We start from the raw sequence: 21,198 nt of genomic DNA on the forward strand, positions 1-21,198 counted from the left end.
ACACTGACACCCAGTAACAAGGACACACACTTACACCAAGTAACAAAGACACACACTTACACCAAGTAACAAAGACATACACTGACAACAAGTAACAAAGACAAACACTTACACCAAGTAACACAGACATACACTGACACCAAGTAACAAAGACAGACAATTACACCAAGTAACAAAGACATACACCTACACCAAGTATTTTCACATACACTTACACCAAGTAACAAAGACATCCACTGATACCCAGTAACACAGACACACACTTACACCAAGTAACAAAGACATACACTGACACCAAGTCACAAAGACACACACTGACACCCAGTAACAAAGACATACGCTGACACCAAGTAACAAAGACTTACACTGATAACCAGTAACACAGACAAACATTTACACCAAGTAACAAAGACATACACTGACACCAAGTCACAAAGACACACACTGACACCCAGTAACAAAGACATACACTGACACCAAGTCACAAAGACAATCACTGATACCCAGTAACAAAGACATACACTGATACCCAGTAACACAGACACACACTTGCAACAAGTAACAAAGACATACACTGACTGACACACAGTAACAAAGACATACACTGACACCCAGTAACACAGACACACACGGACACCAAGTAACAAAGACACACACTGGCACCCAGTAACACAAACAAACACACTGACACCCAGAAACACAGACACACACTGACACCAGGTAACAAAGACATACACTGATACCCAGTAACACAGACGCACACTTACACCAAGTAATAAAGACATACACTGACACCAAGTAACAAAGACATACACTGATATCCAGTAACACAGACGCACACTTACACCAAGTAACAAAGACATAAACTTACACCAAGTAACACAGACACACACTTACACCAAGTACCAAAGACATACACTGACACCCAGTAACAAAGACATACACTTACACCAAGTAACAAAGACATACACTGACACCAAGTCACAAAGACACACACTGACACCCAGTAACAAAGACATGCACTGACATCAAGTCACAAAGTCATACACTGATACCCAGGAACACAGACACACACTGACACCCAGTAACAAAGACATACACTGATACCAAGTCACAAAGACATACACTGATACCCAGTAACACAGACACACACTGACACCCAGTGAAAAAGACACACACTGATACCAAGTAACAAAGACACACAATGATACCCAGTAACACAGACACACACTTACACCAGGTAACAAAGACGTACACTGGCACCAAGTCACAAACACACACACTGACAACCAGTAACAAAGACATGCACTGACATCAAGACACAAAGACATACACTGATACCCAGGAACACAGACACACACTGACACCCAGTAACAAAGACATACACTGATACCAAGTCACAAAGACATACACTGATACCCAGTAACACAGACACACAATGACACCCAGTGAAAAAGACACACACTGATACCAAGTAACAAAGACACACACTGACACCCAGTAACACAGACACACACTTACACCAGGTAACAAAGACGTACACTGGCACCAAGTCACAAACACACACACTGACACCCAGTAACAAAGACATGCACTGACACCAAGTATCAAAGACATACACTGATACCCAGTAACACAGACACACACTTACACCAAGTAACAAAGACACACACTGACACCCAGTAAAAAAGACATACACTGACAACAAGTCACAAAGACATGCACTAATACACAGACACACACTTACACCAAGTAACAAAGACACACACTGACACCCAGTAACAAAGACATACACTGACACCAAGTCACAAAGACATACACGTATACACAGACACACACTAACACCAAGGAACACAGACATACACTAACATCAAGTAACAAAGACATACACTTAAAACAAGTAACAAAGACAGACAATTACACCAAGTAACAAAGACATACACTTACACCAATTATTTTGACATAATCTGACACCAAGTAAAAAAGACATACACTGATACCAAGTCACAAAGACACACACTGACACCCAGTAACAAAGACATCCACTGACACCAAGTCACAAAGACATACACTGATACCCAGTAACAAAGACATACACTTACACCAAGTAACAAACACACATACTTACACCAAGTAACGCAGACATACACTGACAACAAGTAACAAAGACATACACTTACACCATGTAACAAAGACAGACAATTGCACCAAGTAACAAAGACATACACTTACACCAAGTATTTTGACATACACTTGCACCAAGTAACAACGACATACACTGACACCCAGTAACTAAGACATACAATGACACCAAGTCACAAACACATACACTGACACCAAGTAACAAAGACATACATTGATACCCAGTAACACAGACACACACTGACCCCCAGTAACACAGACACACACTAACACCAAGTAACAAAGACATACACTGACACCAAGTAACAAAGACATACTCTGATACCCAGTAACACAGACGCACACTTACACCAAGGAACAAAGACATACACTGACACCAAGTAACAAAGACATACACCGATACCCAGTAACACAGACGCACACTGACACCAAGTAACAAAGACATACACTTACACCAAGTAACGCAGACATACACTTACACCAAGTATTTTGACATACACTTACACCAAGTAACAAAGACATACACTGACACCCAGTAACAAAGAAATCCACTGACAACAAGTCACAAACACATACACTGACACCAAGTAACAAAGACAAACACTTACTCCAAGTAACAAAGACATACACTGATATCCAGTAACACAGACGCACACTTACACCAAGTAACAAAGACATAAACTTACACCAAGTAACACAGACACACACTTACACCAAGTACCAAAGACATACACTGACACCCAGTAACAAAGACATGCACTTACACCAAGTAACAAAGACATACACTGACACCAAGTCACAAAGACACACACTGACACCCAGTAACAAAGACATGCACTGACATCAAGTCACAAAGACATACACTGATACCCAGGAACACAGACACACACTGACACCCAGTAACAAAGACATACACTGATACCAAGTCACAAAGACATACACTGATACCCAGTAACACAGACACACACTGACACCCAGTGAAAAAGACACACACTGATACCAAGTAACAAAGACACACACTGATACCCAGTAACACAGACACACACTTACATCAGGTAACAAAGACGTACACTGGCACCAAGTCACAAACACACACACTGACACCCAGTAACAAAGACATGCACTGACACCAAGTATCAAAGACATACACTGATACCCATTAACACAGACGCACACTTACACCAAGTAACAAAGACACACACTGACACCCAGTAAAAAAGACATACACTGACACCAAGTCACAAAGACATACACTAATACACAGACACACACTTACACCAAGTAACAAAGACACACACTGACACCCAGTAACAAAGACATACACTGACACCAAGTCACAAAGACATACACTTATACACAGACACACACTAACACCAAGGAACACAGACATACACTAACATCAAGTAACAAAGACATATACTTAAACCAAGTAACAAAGACAGACAATTACACCAAGTAACAAAGACATACACCTACACCAAGTATTTTCACATACACTTACACCAAGTAACAGAGACATCCACTGATACCCAGTAACACAGACACACACTTACACCAAGTAACAAAGACATACACTGACACCAAGTCACAAAGACACACACTGACACCCAGTAACAAAGACATATGCTGACACCAAGTTACAAAGACATACACTGATAACCAGTAACACAGACAAACATTTACACCAAGTAACAAAGACATACACTGACACCAAGTCACAAAGACACACACTGACACCCAGTAACAAAGACATACACTGACACCAAGTCACAAAGACAATCACTGATACCCAGTAACAAAGACATACACTGATACCCAGTAACACAGACACACACTTACACCAAGTAACAAAGACACACACTGACACCCAGTAACACAGACACACACTTGCAACAAGTAACAAAGACATACACTGACACCCAGTAACAAAGACATACACTGACACTCAGTAACAAAGACACACACTGACACCCAGTAACACAAACAAACACACTGACACCCCGAAACACAGACACACACTGACACCAGGTAACAAAGACATACACTGATAACCAGTAACACAGACGCACACTTACACCAAGTAATAAAGACATACACTGACACCAAGTAACAAAGACATACACTGATATCCAGTAACACAGACGCACACTTACACCAAGTAACAAAGACATAAACTTACACCAAGTAACACAGACACACACTTACACCAAGTAACAAAGACATACACTGACACCCAGTAACAAAGACATACACTTACACCAAGTAACAAAGACAGACACTGACACCAAGTCACAAAGACACACACTGACACCCAGTAACAAAGACATAAACTTACACCAAGTAACACAGACACACACTGACACCCAGTAACACAGACACACACGGACACAAAGTAACAAAGACACACACTGACACCCAGTAACACAAACAAACACACTGACACCCAGAAACACAGACACACACTGACACCAGGTAACAAAGACATACACTGATACCCAGTAACACAGACGCACACTTACACCAAGTAATAAAGACATACACTGACACCAAGTAACAAAGACATACACTGATATCCAGTAACACAGACGCACACTTACACCCAGTAACACAGACACACACGGACACCAAGTAACAAAGACACACACTTACACCAAGTAACAAAGACATACACTGACACCAAGTCACAAAGACACACACTGACACCCAGTAACAAAGACATACACTGACACCAAGTCACAAAGACATACACTGATACCCAGTAACAAAGGCATACACTGATACCCAGTAACACAGACGCACACTTACACCAAGTAACAAAGACATACACTGACACCCAGTAATACAGACACACACGGACACCAAGTAACAAAGACATACACTTACACCAAGTATTTTGACACACAATGCCACCAAGTAACAAAGACATACACTGATACACAGTAACACAGACACACACTTACACCAGGTAACAAAGACACACACTGACACAAAGTCACAAAGACACACACTGATACCCAGTAACACAGACATACACTTACACCAAGTAACAAATACACATACCTACACCAAGAAACACAGACATACACTGACACCAACTAACAAAGACATACACTTACACCGTGTAACAAAGACACACAATTACACCAAGTAACAAAGACATACACTTACACCAAGTATTTTGACATACACATGCACCAAGTCACAAACACATACACTGACACCAAGTAACAAAGACATACACTTACACCAAGTAGCAAAGACACACACTGATACCCAGTAACACAGACATACACTTACACCAAGTAACAAAGACACATACCTACACCAAGAAACAAAGACATACACTTACACCGTGTAACAAAGACATACACTTACACCAAGTAACAAAGACATACACTTACACCAAGTGTTTTGACATACACTTGCACCCAGTAACTAAGACATACAATGACACCAAGTCACAAACACATACACTGACACCAAGTCACAAAGACATACATTGATACCCAGTAACGAAGACACACACTGACACCCAGTTAGAAATACACAATGACCCCCAGTAACACAGACACACACTGACCCCCAGTAACACAGACACACACTTACACCAAGAAACAAAGACATCCACTGACACGAAGTAACAGAGACATACACTGATACCCAGTAACTCAGACGCACACTTACACCAAGTAACAAAGACATGCAATGACACCAAGTCGCAAAGACATACACTGATACCCAGTAACACAGACGCACACTTACACCTAGTAACAAAGACATACACTTACACCAAGTAACAATGACATACACTTACACCAAGTATTTTGACATACACTTACACCAAGTAACAAAGACATACACTGACACCCAGTAACATAGAAATCCACTGACACCAATTAACAAAGACATACACTGACACCCAGGAACAACGACATGCACATACACCAAGTATTTTGACATACACTGCCACCAAGTAACAAAGACATACACTGATACACAGTAACACAGACACACACTTACACCAAGTAACAAAGAGTTACACTGACACCAAGTCACAAAGACACACACTGACACCCAGTAACAAAGACATACACTGATACCAAGTCATAAAGACATACACTGATACCCAGTAACACAGACACACACTTACACCAAGTAACAAAGACATACACTGACACCAAGTAACAAAGACATACACTGATACCCAGTAACACAGAAGCACACTTCCACCAAGTAACAAAGACACATACTTACACCAAGTTACACAGACATACACTGACACCAAGTAACAAAGACATCCACTTACACCAAGTAACAAAGACAGACAATTACACCAAGTAACAAAGACATACACTTACACCAAGTATTTTGACATACACTTGCACCAAGTAACAAAAACATACACTGACAACCAGGAACTAAGACATACAATGATACCAAGTCACAAACACATACACTGACAACAAGTAACAAAGACATACTCTTACACCCAGTAACAAAGACATACATTGATAGCCAGTAACACAAACACACACTGACACCCAGTTAGAAACACACAATGACCCCCAGTAACACAGACACACATTTAACCCCAGTAACACAGACACACACTTACATAGAACATAGAACATAACATAGAACATAGAACATAGAACATACAGCACAGAACAGGCCCTTCGGCCCACAATGTTGTGCCGATCCTTTGTCCTCTGTCAAGGACAATTTAATCTATACCCCATCATTCTCCTTTATCCATATACCTATCCAAAAGCCTTTTGAAAGTCCCTAAAGTTTCTGACTCAACAATAGAACATAGAACATTCACCAAGTAACAAAGACATACACTGACACCAAGTAACAAAGACATACTCTGATACCCAGTAACACAGACGCACACTTACACCAAGGAACAAAGACATACACTGACACCAATTAACAAAGACATACACCGATACCCAGTAACACAGACGCCCACTGACACCAAGTAACAAAGACAACCACTTACACTAAGTAACGCAGACATACATTTACACCAAGTATTTTGACATACACTTACACCAAGTAACAAAGACATGCACTGACACCCAGTAACAAAGAAATCCACAGACAACAAGTCACAAACACATACACTGACACCAAGTAACAAAGACAAACACTTATACCAAGTAACAAAGACATACATTGACATCCAGGAACACAGACACACACTTACACCAAGTAACACAGACATACACTGACACCAAGTAACAAAGACAGACAATTACTCCAAGTAACAAAGACATACACTTACACCAAGTATTTTGATATACACTGACACCAAGTAACAAAGACATACACTGATACCCAGAAACACTGACACACACTTACACCAGGTAACAAAGACGTACATTGGCGCCAAGTCACAAAGACACACACTGACACCCAGTAACAAAGACAAGCACTGACACCAAGTATCAAAGACATACACTGATACCCAGTAACACAGACACACACTTACACCAAGTAACAAAGACATACACTGACACCAAGTCACAAAAACACACACTGACACCCAGTAACAAAGACATACACTGACACCAAGTCACAAAGACATACACTGATACCCAGTAACAAAGACATACACTGATACCCAGTAACACAGACGCACACTTACACCAAGTAACAAAGACATACACTTACACCAATTAACACAGACATACACTTACACAAGTATTTTGACATACACTTGCACCAAGTAACAAAGACATACACTGACACCCAGTAACAAAGACATTCACTGACAACAAGTCACAAACACATACAATGACACCAAGTAACAAAGACATACACTTACACCAAGTAACAAAGACACACACTTACACCAAGTAACAAAGACATATACTGACAACAAGTAACAAAGACACACACTTACACCAAGTAACACAGACATACACTGACACCAAGTAACAAAGACAGACAATTACACCAAGTAACAAAGGCATACACCTACACCAAGTATTTTGACATACACTTACACCAAGTAACAAAGACATACACTGATACCCAGTAACACAGACACACACTTACACCAAGTAACAAAGACATACACTGACACCAAGTCACAAAGACACACACTGACACCCAGTAACAAAGACATACGCTGACACGAAGTAACAAAGACATACACTGATAACCAGTAACACAGACAAACATTAACACCAAGTAACAAAGACATACACTGACACCAAGTCACAAAGACACACACTGACACCCAGTAACAAAGACATACACTGACACCAAGTCACAAAGACATACACTGATACCCAGTAACAAAGACATGCACTGATACCCAGTAACACAGACATACACTTACACCAAGTAACAAAGACACACACTGATACCCAGTAACACAGACACACACTTGCAACAAGTAACAAAGACATACACTGACACCCAGTAACAAAGACATACACTGCCACCCAGTAACACAGACACACACGGACACCAAGTAACACAGACACGCACTTACACCAAGTAACGCAGACACACACGGACACCCAGTAACACAAACAAACACACTGAAACACAAAAACACAAACGCACACTTACACAAAGTAATAAAGACATACACTGACACCAAGTAACAAAGACATACACTGATACCCAGTAACACAGACGCACACTTACACCAAGTAACAAAGACATGCAGTTACACCAAGTAACACAGACATCCACTTACACCAAGTATTTTGACATACACTTACACCAAGTAGCAAAGACATACACTGACACCCAGTAACACAGACACAAACTTGCACCCAGTAACACAGACACACACTTACACCAAGTAACAAAGACATACACTGACACCCAGTAACGCAGACACACACGGACACCCAGTAACACAAACAAACACACTGAAATAAAAAAAAACACAGACGCACACTTACACAAAGTAATAAAGACATACACTGACACCAAGTAACAAAGACATACACTGATACCCAGTAACACAGACGCCCACTGACACCAAGTAACAAAGACATCCACTTACACTAAGTAACGCAGACATACACTTACACCAAGTATTTTGACATACACTTACACCAAGTAGCAAAGACATACACTGACACCCAGTAACTCAGACACAAACTTGCACCCAGTAACACAGACACACACTTACACCAAGTAACAAAGACATACACTGACACCCAGTAACACAGACAGACACGGACACCAAGTAACAAAGACACACACTTACACCAAGTAACAAAGACATACACTGATACCAAGTCACAAAGACACACACTGACACCCAGTAACAAAGACATACACTGACACCAAGTCACAAAGACATACACTGATACCCAGTAACAAAGGCATACACTGATACCCAGTAACGCAGACGCACACTTACACCAAGTAACAAAGACATACACTTACACCAAGTAACACAGACGCACACTGACACCCAGTAACAAAGACATACACTGACACCCAGTAACACAGACACACACGGACACCAAGTAACAAAGACATACACTTACACCAAGTATTTTGACATACACTGCCACCAAGTAACAAAGACATACACTGATACACAGTAACACAGACACACACTTACACCAGGAAACAAAGACACACACTGACACCAAGTCACAAAGACACACACTGACACCCAGTATCAAAGACATACACTGATACCCAGTAACACAGACATACACTTACACCAAGTAACAAAGACACATACTTAAACCAAGTAACACAGACAGACACTGACACCAACTAACAAAGACATACACTTACACCATGTAACAAAGACACACAATTACACCAAGTAACAAAGACATACACTTACACCAAGTATTTTGACATACACTTGCACCAAGTAACAAAGACATACACTGACACCCAGTAACTAAGACATACAATGACACCAAGTCAGAAACACATACTCTGACACCAAGTAACAAAGACATACACTTACACCAAGTAACAAAGACATGCATTGATACCCAGTAACAAAGACACACACTGACACCAAGTTAGAAACACACAATGACCCCCAGTAACACAGACACACACTGACCCCCAGTAACACAGACACACACTTACACCAAGTAACAAAGACATGCACTGACACGGAGTAACAGAGACATACAATGATACCCAGTAACTCAGACGCACACTTACACCAAGTAACAAAGACATACAATGACACCAAGTCACAAAGACATACACTGATACCCAGGAACACAGACACACACTGACACCCAGTAACAAAGACATACACTGATGCCAAGTCACAAAGACATACACTGATATCGAGTAACCCAGACACACACTGACATCCAGTAACAAAGACATACACTTACACCATGTAACAAAGACACACAATTACACCAAGTAACAAAGACATACACTTGCACCAAGTATTTTGACATACACTTGCACCAAGTAACAAAGACATACACTGACACCCAGTAACTAAGACATACAATGACACCAAGTCACAAACACATACTCTGACACCAAGTAACAAAGACATACACTTACACCAAGTAACAAAGACATGCATTGATACCCAGTAACAAAGACACACACTTACACCAAGTAACAAAGACATATACTGACAACAAGTAACAAAGACACACACTTACACCAAGTAACACAGACATACACTGACACCAAGTAACAAAGACAGACAATTACACCAAGTAACAAAGACATACACCTACACCAAGTATTTTGACATACACTTACACCAAGTAACAAAGACATACACTGATAACCAGTAACACAGACAAACATTAACACCAAGTAACAAAGACATACACTGACACCAAGTCACAAAGACATACACTGACACCCAGTAACAAAGACATACACTGACACCAAGTCACAAAGACATACACTGATACCCAGTAACAAAGACATGCACTGATACCCAGTAACACAGACATACACTTACACCAAGTAACAAAGACACACACTGATACCCAGTAACACAGACACACACTTGCAACAAGTAACAAAGACATACACTGACACCCAGTAACAAAGACATACACTGCCACCCAGTAACACAGACACACACGGACACCAAGTAACACAGACACGCACTTACACCAAGTAACGCAGACACACACGGACACCCAGTAACACAAACAAACACACTGAAACACAAAAACACAAACGCACACTTACACAAAGTAATAAAGACATACACTGACACCAAGTAACAAAGACATACACTGATACCCAGTAACACAGACGCACACTTACACCAAGTAACAAAGACATGCAGTTACACCAAGTAACACAGACATCCACTTACACCAAGTATTTTGACATACACTTACACCAAGTAGCAAAGACATACACTGACACCCAGTAACACAGACACAAACTTGCACCCAGTAACGCAGACACACACTTACACCAAGTAACAAAGACATACACTGACACCCAGTAACACAGACAGACACGGACACCAAGTAACAAAGACACACACTTACACCAAGTAACAAAGACATACACTGATACCAAGTCACAAAGACACACACTGACACCCAGTAACAAAGACATACACTGACACCAAGTCACAAAGACATACACTGATACCCAGTAACAAAGGCATACACTGATACCCAGTAACGCAGACGCACACTTACACCAAGTAACAAAGACATACACTTACACCAAGTAACACAGACGCACACTGACACCCAGTAACAAAGACATACACTGACACCCAGTAACACAGACACACACGGACACCAAGTAACAAAGACATACACTTACACCAAGTATTTTGACATACACTGCCACCAAGTAACAAAGACATACACTGATACACAGTAACACAGACACACACTTACACCAGGAAACAAAGACACACACTGACACCAAGTCACAAAGACACACACTGACACCCAGTATCAAAGACATACACTGATACCCAGTAACACAGACATACACTTACACCAAGTAACAAAGACACATACTTAAACCAAGTAACACAGACAGACACTGACACCAACTAACAAAGACATACACTTACACCATGTAACAAAGACACACAATTACACCAAGTAACAAAGACATACACTTACACCAAGTATTTTGACATACACTTGCACCAAGTAACAAAGACATACACTGACACCCAGTAACTAAGACATACAATGACACCAAGTCAGAAACACATACTCTGACACCAAGTAACAAAGACATACACTTACACCAAGTAACAAAGACATGCATTGATACCCAGTAACAAAGACACACACTGACACCAAGTTAGAAACACACAATGACCCCCAGTAACACAGACACACACTGACCCCCAGTAACACAGACACACACTTACACCAAGTAACAAAGACATGCACTGACACGGAGTAACAGAGACATACAATGATACCCAGTAACTCAGACGCACACTTACACCAAGTAACAAAGACATACAATGACACCAAGTCACAAAGACATACACTGATACCCAGGAACACAGACACACACTGACACCCAGTAACAAAGACATACACTGATGCCAAGTCACAAAGACATACACTGATATCGAGTAACACAGACACACACTGACATCCAGTAACAAAGACATACACTTACACCATGTAACAAAGACACACAATTACACCAAGTAACAAAGACATACACTTACACCAAGTATTTTGACATACACTTGCACCAAGTAACAAAGACATACACTGACACCCAGTAACTAAGACATACAATGACACCAAGTCACAAACACATACTCTGACACCAAGTAACAAAGACATACACTTACACCAAGTAACAAAGACATGCATTGATACCCAGTAACAAAGACACACACTTACACCAAGTAACAAAGACATATACTGACAACAAGTAACAAAGACACACACTTACACCAAGTAACACAGACATACACTGACACCAAGTAACAAAGACAGACAATTACACCAAGTAACAAAGACATACACCTACACCAAGTATTTTGACATACACTTACACCAAGTAACAAAGACATACACTGATAACCAGTAACACAGACAAACATTAACACCAAGTAACAAAGACATACACTGACACCAAGTCACAAAGACATACACTGACACCCAGTAACAAAGACATACACTGACACCAAGTCACAAAGACATACACTGATACCCAGTAACAAAGACATGCACTGATACCCAGTAACACAGACATACACTTACACCAAGTAACAAAGACACACACTGATACCCAGTAACACAGACACACACTTGCAACAAGTAACAAAGACATACACTGACACCCAGTAACAAAGACATACACTGCCACCCAGTAACACAGACACACACGGACACCAAGTAACACAGACACGCACTTACACCAAGTAACGCAGACACACACGGACACCCAGTAACACAAACAAACACACTGAAACACAAAAACACAAACGCACACTTACACAAAGTAATAAAGACATACACTGACACCAAGTAACAAAGACATACACTGATACCCAGTAACACAGACGCACACTTACACCAAGTAACAAAGACATGCAGTTACACCAAGTAACACAGACATCCACTTACACCAAGTATTTTGACATACACTTACACCAAGTAGCAAAGACATACACTGACACCCAGTAACACAGACACAAACTTGCACCCAGTAACACAGACACACACTTACACCAAGTAACAAAGACATACACTGACACCCAGTAACACAGACAGACACGGACACCAAGTAACAAAGACACACACTTACACCAAGTAACAAAGACATACACTGATACCAAGTCACAAAGACACACACTGACACCCAGTAACAAAGACATACACTGACACCAAGTCACAAAGACATACACTGATACCCAGTAACAAAGGCATACACTGATACCCAGTAACGCAGACGCACACTTACACCAAGTAACAAAGACATACACTTACACCAAGTAACACAGACGCACACTGACACCCAGTAACAAAGACATACACTGACACCCAGTAACACAGACACACACGGACACCAAGTAACAAAGACATACACTTACACCAAGTATTTTGACATACACTGCCACCAAGTAACAAAGACATACACTGATACACAGTAACACAGACACACACTTACACCAGGAAACAAAGACACACACTGACACCAAGTCACAAAGACACACACTGACACCCAGTATCAAAGACATACACTGATACCCAGTAACACAGACATACACTTACACCAAGTAACAAAGACACATACTTAAACCAAGTAACACAGACAGACACTGACACCAACTAACAAAGACATACACTTACACCATGTAACAAAGACACACAATTACACCAAGTAACAAAGACATACACTTACACCAAGTATTTTGACATACACTTGCACCAAGTAACAAAGACATACACTGACACCCAGTAACTAAGACATACAATGACACCAAGTCACAAACACATACTCTGACACCAAGTAACAAAGACATACACTGACACCAAGTCACAAAGACATACACTGATACCCAGTAACAAAGACATGCACTGATACCCAGTAACACAGACATACACTTACACCAAGTAACAAAGACACACACTGATACCCAGTAACACAGACACACACTTGCAACAAGTAACAAAGACATACACTGACACCCAGTAACAAAGACATACACTGCCACCCAGTAACACAGACACACACGGACACCAAGTAACACAGACACGCACTTACACCAAGTAACGCAGACACACACGGACACCCAGTAACACAAACAAACACACTGAAACACAAAAACACAAACGCACACTTACACAAAGTAATAAAGACATACACTGACACCAAGTAACAAAGACATACACTGATACCCAGTAACACAGACGCACACTTACACCAAGTAACAAAGACATGCAGTTACACCAAGTAACACAGACATCCACTTACACCAAGTATTTTGACATACACTTACACCAAGTAGCAAAGACATACACTGACACCCAGTAACACAGACACAAACTTGCACCCAGTAACACAGACACACACTTACACCAAGTAACAAAGACATACACTGACACCCAGTAACACAGACAGACACGGACACCAAGTAACAAAGACACACACTTACACCAAGTAACAAAGACATACACTGATACCAAGTCACAAAGACACACACTGACACCCAGTAACAAAGACATACACTGACACCAAGTCACAAAGACATACACTGATACCCAGTAACAAAGGCATACACTGATACCCAGTAACGCAGACGCACACTTACACCAAGTAACAAAGACATACACTTACACCAAGTAACACAGACGCACACTGACACCCAGTAACAAAGACATACACTGACACCCAGTAACACAGACACACACGGACACCAAGTAACAAAGACATACACTTACACCAAGTATTTTGACATACACTGCCACCAAGTAACAAAGACATACACTGATACACAGTAACACAGACACACACTTACACCAGGAAACAAAGACACACACTGACACCAAGTCACAAAGACACACACTGACACCCAGTATCAAAGACATACACTGATACCCAGTAACACAGACATACACTTACACCAAGTAACAAAGACACATACTTAAACCAAGTAACACAGACAGACACTGACACCAACTAACAAAGACATACACTTACACCATGTAACAAAGACACACAATTACACCAAGTAACAAAGACATACACTTACACCAAGTATTTTGACATACACTTGCACCAAGTAACAAAGACATACACTGACACCCAGTAACTAAGACATACAATGACACCAAGTCACAAACACATACTCTGACACCAAGTAACAAAGACATACACTTACACCAAGTAACAAAGACATGCATTGATACCCAGTAACAAAGACACACACTGACACCCAGTTAGAAACACACAATGACCCCCAGTAACACAGACACACACTGACCCCCAGTAACACAGACACACACTTACACCAAGTAACAAAGACATGCACTGACACGGAGTAACAGAGACATACAATGATACCCAGTAACTCAGAGGCACACTTACACCAAGTAACAAAGACATACAATGACACCAAGTCACAAAGACATACACTGATACCCAGGAACACAGACACACACTGACACCCAGTAACAAAGACATACACTGATGCCAAGTCACAAAGACATACACTGATATCGAGTAACACAGACACACACTGACATCCAGTAACAAAGACATACACTTACACCATGTAACAAAGACACACAATTACACCAAGTAACAAAGACATACACTTACACCAAGTATTTTGACATACACTTGCACCAAGTAACAAAGACATACACTGACACCCAGTAACTAAGACATACAATGACACCAAGTCACAAACACATACTCTGACACCAAGTAACAAAGACATACACTTACACCAAGTAACAAAGACATGCATTGATACCCAGTAACAAAGACACACACTGACACCCAGTTAGAAACACACAATGGCCCCCAGTAACACAGACACACACTGACCCCCAGTAACACAGACACACACTTACACCAAGTAACAAAGACATGCACTGACACGGAGTAACAGAGACATACAATGATACCCAGTAACTCAGACGCACACTTACACCAAGTAACAAAGACATACAATGACACCAAGTCACAAAGACATACACTGATACCCAGGAACACAGACACACACTGACACCCAGTAACAAAGACATACACTGATGCCAAGTCACAAAGACATACACTGATATCGAGTAACACAGACACACACTGACATCCAGTAACAAAGACATACACTTACACCAGGTAACAGAGACAGACAATTACACCAAGTAACAAAGACATACACTTACACCAAGAATTTTGACATACACTTACACCAAGTATCAAAGACATAGACTGATACCCAGTAACACAGACGCACACTTACGCCAAGTAACAAAGACATACACTGACACCAAGTCACAAAGACACACACTGACACCCAGTAACAAAGACATACACTGACACCAAGTAACAAAGACATACACAGATACCAATTAACACAGACACACACTTACACCAAGTAACAAAGACATACACTGACACCAATTCACAAAGACAGACACTGACACCCAGTAACAAAGACATACACTGACACCAAGTCACAAAGACATACACTGATACCCAGTAACAAAGACATACACTGATACCCAGTGACACAGACGCACATTTACACCAAGTAACAAAGACACACACCGATACCCAGTAACACAAACACACACTTGCACCAAGTAACACATACACACACTGACACCCAGTAACACAGACACACACTTACACACATTAACACAGACACACACGGACACCAAGTAACAAAGACACACACTTGCACCAAGTAACACAGACACACACTGAAACCCAGTAACACAAACAAACACACTGACACCATTGAACACAGACAGACACTGACAGCAAGTAACAAAGACATACACTGATACCCAGTAACACAGGCACACGTTGGGGGGCACATTGGCGCAGTGGTTAACACCGCTGCCTCACAGCTCTAGGGACCCGGGTTCGATTCTGGGTACTGCCTGTGCGGAGTTTGCAAGTTCTCCCTGTGTCTGCGTGGGTTTCCTCCGGGTGCTCCGGTTTCCTCCCACATGCAAAAGACTTGCAGGTTGATAGGTTAATTGGCCATCATAAATTGCCCCTAGTATAGGCAGGTGGTAGGGAAATATATAGGGACAGTTGGGGATGTGATTGGAATACAGGATTAGTGCAGGATTATTATAAATGGTTGGTTGATGGTCGGCACAGACTCGGTGGGCCGAAGGGCCTTTTGAAGTGCTGTCTCTCGAAACTAAACTAAATACTGACACCTGGTGTCACAGATAAACACTGACACCCAGTGACACAAACAAACACACACTGACATGCAGTAACACAGAGAAACACTAATAAACAGTAACAAAGACATACACTGACACCAAGTAACAAAGACATGCACTGATACACAGACACACACTGACACCAAGTAACACAGACATACACTGACCCCAAGTTAGAAAAACACACTGACCCCCAGTAAAACGGACACACACTGACCCCCAGTAACACAGACATACACTGACACCAAGTCACAAAGACACACACTGACACCCAGTAACAAAGACATACACTGATACACAGACACACAATTACACCAAGAAACACAGACATACACTTACACCAAGTAACAAAGACAGACACTGATACCCAGTATCACAGACACATACTTGCATCAAGTAACAAAGACATACACTGATACCCAGGAACACAGACACACACTGACACCCTGTAACAAAGACATACACTGATACCCAGTAACACAGACACACACTGACACCCAGTAACAAAGACATACACTGATACCAAGTCACAAAGACAAACACTGATACCCAGTAACACAGACACTCACTGACACCCAGTAACAAAGACATACACTGATACTAAGTCACAAAGACATACACTGAAAACCAGTAACACAGATACACACTGACACCAAGTCACAAAGACACACACTGACACCCAGTAACAAATACATACACTGATACCCAGTAACACAGACATACACTTACTCCAAGCAACAAAGACACACACTGATACCCAGTAACACAGACACACACTTACACCAAGTAACAAAGACATGCACTGACACCCAGTAACACAGACACACACGGACACCAAGTAACAAAGACAGACACTTACACCAAGTAACACAGACACACACTGACACCCAGTAAGACAAACAAACAAACTGACACCCAGTAACACAGACACACACTGACACCAAGTAACAAAGACATACACTGATACCCAGTAACACAGACGCACACTTACACCAAGTAACACAGACATACACTTACACCAAGTATTTTGAAATACACTTACACCAGGTCACAAAGACACACACTGACACCCAGTAACAAAGACATACACTGACACCAAGTCACAAAGACATACACTGATACCCAGTAAAAAAGACATACACTGATACCCAGGAACACAGACGCACACTTGCACCAAGTAACAAAGACATACACTTACACCAAGTAACAAAGACAGACAATTACATCAAGTAACAAAGACATACACTTACACCAAGTATTTTGACATACACTTGCACCAAGTAACAAAGACATACACTGTCACCCAGGAACACAGACACACACTGACACCAAGTAACAAAGACACACACTTACACCAAGTAACAAAGACATACACTGAAACACAGTAACACAGACACACACTTACACCAAGTGACAAAGACATACACTGACACCAAGTAACAAAGACATACACTGACACCCAGTAACAAAGACATACACTGACACCAAGTCTCAAAGACACACACTGACACACAGTAACAAAGACATACACTGACACCAAGTCTCAAAGACATACACTGATACCCAGGAAAAAAGACGTACACTGATATCCAGTAACACAGACGCACACTTACACCAAGTAACAAAGACATACACTTACACCAAGTAACAAAGACACACACTGATACACAGTAACACAGACACACACTTACACCAAGAAACAAAGACATACACTGACACCAAGTCACAAAGACACACGCTGACACCCAGTAACAAAGACATACACTGACACCAAGTCACAAGTACATACACTGATACCCAGTAAAAAAGACATACACTGATACCCAGTAAAAAAGACATACACTGATACCCAGTAACACAGACGCACACTTACACCAAGTAACAAAGATATACACTTACACCAAGTAACAAAGACACACACTTACACCAAGTAACACAGACATACACTGACACCAATTAACGAAGACATACACTTACACAAAGTAACAAAGACAGACAATTACATCAAGTAACAAAGACATACAATTACACCAAGTATTTTGACATACACTTGCACCAAGTAACAAAGACATACACTGACACCCAGTAACTAAGACATACAATGACACCAAGTCACAAACACATACACTGACACCAAGTAACAAAGACATACACTTACACCCAGTATCAAACACATACATTGATACCCAGTAACACAGACACACACTGACACCCAGTTAGAAACACAAAAAGACCCCCAGTAACACAGACATTCACGGACCCCCAGTAACACAGACACACACTTACACCAAGTGACAAAGACATACAATGACACAAAGTAACAAAGACATACACTGATACCCAGTAACACAGACGCACACTTACACCAAGTAACAAAGACATACACTTTCACCAAGTAACACTGACGTACACCTGCACCAAGTATTTTGACATACACTGACACCCAGTGACAAAGAAATCCACTAACACCAAGTAACAAAGACATACACTGACACCCAGGAGCACAGACACACACTGACACCAAGTAACAAAGACACACACTTACACCAAGTAACAAAGACATACACTTACACCAAGTATTTTGACATACACTGCCACCAAGTAACAAAGACATACAATGATACACAGTAACACAGACACACACTTACACCAAGTAACAAAGACATACACTGACACCAAGTCACAAAGACACACACTGACACCCAGTAATAAAGACATACACTGACACCAAGTAACAAAGACATACACTGATACCCAGTAACACAGACACACACTTACACCAAGTAACAAAGACATGCGCTGACACCAAGTCACAAAGACACACACTGACACCCAGTAACAAAGACATACACTGACACCAAGTAACAAAGACATACATTGATACCAAGTCACAAAGACATACACTGATACCCAGTAACACAGACACACACTTACACCAAGTAACAAAGACAAACACTGACCCCAAGTAACAAAGGCATACACTTACACCAAGTAACAAAGACACACACTTACACCAAGTAACAAAGACATACACTTACACCAAGTATTTTGACATACACTGACACCAAGTCACAAAGACATACACTGATACCCAGTAAAAAAGACATACACTGATACCCAGTAACACAGACGCACACTTACACCTAGTAACACAGACATACACTTACACCAAGTATTTTGAAATGCACTTACACCA

The sequence above is a fragment of the Heterodontus francisci genome, unplaced genomic scaffold, assembly GCF_036365525.1.
Source record: "Heterodontus francisci isolate sHetFra1 unplaced genomic scaffold, sHetFra1.hap1 HAP1_SCAFFOLD_74, whole genome shotgun sequence".
NCBI classification, from domain to species: Eukaryota; Metazoa; Chordata; class Chondrichthyes; order Heterodontiformes; family Heterodontidae; genus Heterodontus; species Heterodontus francisci.